The sequence below is a fragment of the Vidua chalybeata genome, chromosome 29 (assembly GCF_026979565.1).
Source record: "Vidua chalybeata isolate OUT-0048 chromosome 29, bVidCha1 merged haplotype, whole genome shotgun sequence".
Lineage (NCBI taxonomy): Eukaryota > Metazoa > Chordata > Aves > Passeriformes > Viduidae > Vidua > Vidua chalybeata.
Genome location: NC_071558.1, coordinates 1,963,024 through 1,968,479, shown reverse-complemented (window position 1 = coordinate 1,968,479; position 5,456 = coordinate 1,963,024).

Genomic DNA, 5,456 nt, shown 5'->3' with positions numbered 1-5,456 from the left:
GACACTTTTGGGGGGGGCGCGGCGACAGCGGCCGAGAAAAACCCAGCGGGCCCCGCCCGGGCCGGCCCCCCCCCCCCGCCCCCACCCCGCCCCCCACCCCAGCCCCCGCCGCTCCCCCGGCCCGGGGGGGGCGCTGGGAACGCAGGTGCGTGCGGGGGGAGGGCAGTGACCCTTCCTGACCCCCCCCAAATCCAGGGGGACCCCCACATCCGGACCCCCCGCGGGGCAGCTTTAGGGGGGGGCCGCTCATTTTTGGAGCCTCCCTGCCCCCCCCCCCCTCCAGAGTAGGGGGTGACCCCGGGGGGGGTTATTTTGGGGGGTGTTGTTTGTTTTTTGGGGGGGTCCCCAGCCCGGTGTGTGCCCGGTGCTCCCGGTCGGATCCCGCCTGGCAGCGGGAGGTGCCCGGGAATGCGGCCGGGGGCTAAAATTAGCCCGGGAACGGCCGGGAGTCGGGGGGACACCGAGGGGGGGCGAAATGGGGGGGCTGTGCCGGGAGTCCGACTGTGCCCGGGGGTCCAGCTGTGCCCGGGGTCCAGCTGTGCCCGGGGTCCAGCTGTGCCCGGGGGTCTGACCGTGCCCAGGGATCGGCTGTTCCCGGGGGATCCACGGTGCCCCAGGAGCGGCTGTACCCGGGGACACGGCCGTGCCCGGGATCCAGCTGTGCCCGGGATCCAGCCGTGCCCGGGATCCAGCCGTGCCCGGGATCCAGCTGTGCCCGGGATCCAGCCGTGCCCGGGATCCAGCTGTGCCCGGGATCCAGCTGTGCCCGGGATCCAGCCGTGCCCGGGATCCAGCTGTGCCCGGGATCCAGCCGTGCCCGGGATCCAGCCGTGCCCGGGATCCAGCCGTGCCCGGAATCCAGCTGTGCCCGGGATCCAGCCGTGCCCGGGATCCAGCTGTGCCCAGGCTCTGACTCTCCCCACGCTGTGACTGTTCCCAGGGATCTGCTGTTCCCAGGGTCTGACTGTGCCCAGGAATCCAAATGTTCCTGAAATCTGGCTGTTCCCAGGGACCGACTGCGGCTAGATCCGGCTGTTCCCATGATCTGGCTGTTGCCAGGATCCGGCTGTTCCCATGATCCGGCTGTTCCCAGGATCCGGCTGTTCCCATGATCCGGCTGTTCCCAGGATCAGGCTGTTCCCAGGATCAGGCTGTTCCCATGATCCGGCTGTTCCCGGGCTCCGGCTGTTCCCAGGATCAGGCTGTTCCCAGGATCAGGCTGTTCCCATGATCCGGCTGTTCCCGGGCTCCGGCTGTTCCCAGGATCCGGCTGTTCCCAGGATCCGGCTGTTCCCATGATCCGGCTGTTCCCAGGATCAGGCTGTTCCCAGGATCAGGCTGTTCCCATGATCCGGCTGTTCCCGGGCTCCGGCTGTTCCCAGGATCCGGCTGTTCCCAGGATCAGGCTGTTCCCATGATCCGGCTGTTCCCGGGCTCCGGCTGTTCCCGGGCTCCGGCTGTGCCCACCCCGCTTCATTCCCGGTGTCTGGTTGTTCCCGGGCTCCGGCTGTTCCCTGGCTCTGGTTGTGCCCGTGGAGGCTGTTCCTGTGTCCGGCTGTCCCCGGTGTCCCCTTGTCCCCAGACTCCGGCTGTTCCCGTCCCCCCCCCCCCACCACCCCCCAGTGTCCCCAGTGCCGCGCCAAGGTCCCCTCCCAGTACCCCCCCCCCCGGCTTTATCTCCATGGCAACCGCCAAGGGCAGCTCAAGAGCGGGGGGGGGGCACCGGTGACACCAGTGACACCAGTTACAGACACCAGTAACACCAGTAACACCAGTGACACCAGTTACAGACACCAGTAACACCAGTAACACCAGTTACAGACACCAGTAACACCAGTGACACCAGTGACACCAGTAACACCGGTTACAGACACCAGTGACACCAGTTACAGACACCAGTGACACCAGTGACACCAGTGACACCAGTTACAGACACCAGTAACACCAGTGACACCAGTTACAGACACCAGTAACACCAGTGACACCAGTGACACCAGTAACACCGGTTACAGACACCAGTGACACCAGTTACACCAGTGACACCAGTTACAGACACCAGTAACACCAGTGACACCAGTTACAGACACCAGTAACACCAGTGACACCAGTGACACCAGTTACAGACACCAGTGACACCAGTGACACCAGTGACACCAGTGACACCAGTAACACCGGTTACAGACACCAGTGACACCAGTTACAGACACCAGTAACACCAGTAACACCAGTGACACCAGTGACACCAGTTACAGACACCAGTAACACCAGTAACACCAGTTACAGACACCAGTGACACCAGTGACACCAGTGACAGACACCAGTAACACCAGTGACACCAGTGACACCAGTAACACCAGTGACAGACACCAGTGACACCAGTCCACACCAGTGACACCAGTGACACCGTTGACACCAACGACACCAACGACACCAGTGACACCAGTCCACACCAGTGACACCAGTCTGCACCAGTTATCAGCTCCCCCAGCCCGCGGCTCAGCTCCCTGCGCCGGCCGCACCCTCCACTGCCGCCCAGTATCCTCCCAGTATCCTCCCAGTATCCTCCCAGTATCCTCCCAGTATCTTCCCCGTGCAGAGCCCGGCGCTCCCCATCCAGCCCTGCAGCCTCGGTGCAGACCAGTAACCCCAGTCCAAACCAGTCCCCCCAGTCCCGATCTGCACCCCCAGTACCTCCCAGTCTGCCCCAGTCCCCCCAGTTTGTCCCAGTACCTCCCAGTCTGCCCGTTGTCCCCAGCACCTCCCAGTCCATCCCAGCACTTCCCAGTTCCTCCCAGTCTGTCCCAACGCCCCCCAGTTCCCCCTGTGCTACTCTTCCCAGTGCTGCCAGTCCATTCCAGTCCCCTGGGCTTCATCCCAGTCCCTCCAGTTCATCCCAGTCCTCCCAGTTCCCCCAGTCTGTTCCAGTCCATCCCAGTCCCCTCCTGTCCTCCCAGTGCCCCCAGTCCATCCCAGTGCCAGTCTTTTCCAGTCCCTCCCAGTCTTTCCAGTATCCCCAGTCCATCCCAGTCCTCCCAGTGACCCCAGTCTGTTCCAGTCCATCCCAGTCCCCTCCTGTCCTCCCAGTGACCCCAGTCCATCCCAGTCCTCCCAGTGCCTGTCTCTTCCAGTCCCCCCAGCCGCTCCCAGTCCCCTCGATCCATCCCAGTCTCCCCAGTCCTCCCAGTTCCCCCATTCCCCCCAGTGCCCCGCAGCCGTGGCCGGTTCCCCTGCTCCTGCCGCCCCTTGTCCCCCCCTTTGTCCCCCCCCTTTGTCCCCCCCTTTGTCCCCCCCGTCCCCGCTGTCCCCCCCGCTGTCCCCCCCGCTGTCCCCAAGCTGAACAAACACCGATGACGCGGGACCGGGGCCACGTGCCGGGACCGTCCCCACGGGGGACCCGCGGACCGCCCCGCGCCCCCCCTCCCCCCCCCCGGCCCACAGCCCTGCCCCCAGCCCGTCCCAGTCCTCCCAGTACCCCCTAGCCCGTCCCAGCCCGTCCCAGCCCGTCCCAGTCCTTCCCAGTCCTTCCCAGTCCTCCCAGTACCCCCAGTCCTCCCAGTCCCCCCCAGTCCTCCCAGTATCCCCTAGCCCGTCCCAGCCCGTCCCAGTCCTTCCCAGTCCTCCCAGTCCCCCCCAGCCCGTCCCAGTCCTTCCCAGTCCTCCCAGTCCCACTCAGTCCTTCCCAGTCCTCCCAGTCCCCCCCAGTCCGTCCCAGTCCTCCCACTCACCCCAGTCCTCCCAATTCCCAGTTTCTCCACCCTCCCACTCCCCCCAGTTCACCCTGACCCCCCTCCAGTCCCTCCCAGCTCCCCCACACCTCCCAGTGCTCCCCACTATTCCCAGTCCTCCCAGTCTTCCCAATCCTCCCAGTCCGCCCCAGTCACCCCCAGTTCCCCCCAGCCCCCTCCCAGCCCCCTCCCAGTCACCCCCAGTCCCTCCCAGTCACCCCCAGCCCCCCCGCAGCCTCCTCCCAGTCCCTCCCAGTCCCCCCCAGCCCCCTCCCAGTCCCTCCCAGTTCCTCCCAGCCCCCTCCCAGTCCGCCCCAGTCACCCCCAGTTCCCCCCAGCCCCCTCCCAGCCCCCTCCCAGTCACCCCCAGTCCCTCCCAGTCACCCCCAGTCCCTCCCAGTCACCCCCAGCCCCCCCGCAGCCTCCTCCCAGTCCCTCCCAGTCCCCCCCAGCCCCCTCCCAGTCCCTCCCAGTTCCTCCCAGCCCCCTCCCAGTCCGCCCCAGTCACCCCCAGTTCCCCCCAGCCCCCTCCCAGCCCCCTCCCAGTCACCCCCAGTCCCTCCCAGTCACCCCCAGTCCCTCCCAGTCACCCCCAGCCCCCCCGCAGCCTCCTCCCAGTCCCTCCCAGTCCCCCCCAGCCCCCTCCCAGTCCCTCCCAGTTCCTCCCAGCCCCCTCCCAGTCCGCCCCAGTCACCCCCAGTTCCCCCCAGCCCCCTCCCAGCCCCCTCCCAGTCACCCCCAGTCCCTCCCAGTCCCCCCCAGCCCCCTCCCAGTCCCTCCCAGTCCCTCCCAGTCCCCCCCAGTCCCCTGCCCGTCCCCGCCGCCCCCCGCCCCGCGCAGCTGCTGCCCGTGGGCGGCAGGAATGCGACAGCCGGGGGGGACACGGGGGGGACAACACGCGTGAGGCACGCGGGGGGCTGGGGGGGCCCCGGGGGTCGCTGCTTTTGGGGGGGGGTCGCAGCCCCTGCCCCCCCCACCCCCCCACGCGCGACGGGGGAGGGGCGGGGCCAGGGGTGGGCGGGGCCGTGGTGGCGCTCAGCCCCCGTTCGGCTCGGCTCGGCTGCGTTCGGCTCCTTTCGGATGCGTTCGGCCCCGCTCATCCTGGGCTCGGCTCAGCTCGGCTGCAATCGGCTCCGTTCGTCTCCTTTCGGCTCCTCTCAGCTTCGGCTCGGCTCCGCTCGGCCTCATTCGTCTTCTTTCGGCCCCGCTCGGCCTCATTCGGCTCCTTTCGTCTCCTTTCGGCCCCGCTCGGTTCCGCAGTCCCCAGCACCGCCCCCCCCCCAGGCTGGGGGGATCCCGTGGGGACATTGGGGGAGGGGAGGGGGGGCAATGAGGGGGGCTCCGTGTCCTCGCCCACCTCAGTGACCCCCGGCCCGCGCTGTCACGGGGGTCTCGGTGCCCCCCGCCCGCCCGGGGGGTCCCCATGTCCTTGGGGGACCCCAACACCCGCCCTGGGGGTCCCCATGTCCTTGGAGACCCCCACACCCGCCCTGGGGGTCCCCATGTCTTTGGGGGACCCCCCTGCCCACCCTGGGGGTCCCCATGCCCTTGAAGGGGTGGCACTGACCCCTTCCTGCCCCCCCTGCAGGATTTGGGGTCAGGGCGCTGTGCCCACCCCGATTTCACCCCCAAATTCCTCGGGGGACCCTCTGGATTGCCCCTCCCGCCAGGCCCCAAGCCCAGGGACACCCCAAATCCACGGCCCGCGCCCCAAAACCGCCACCACCATCA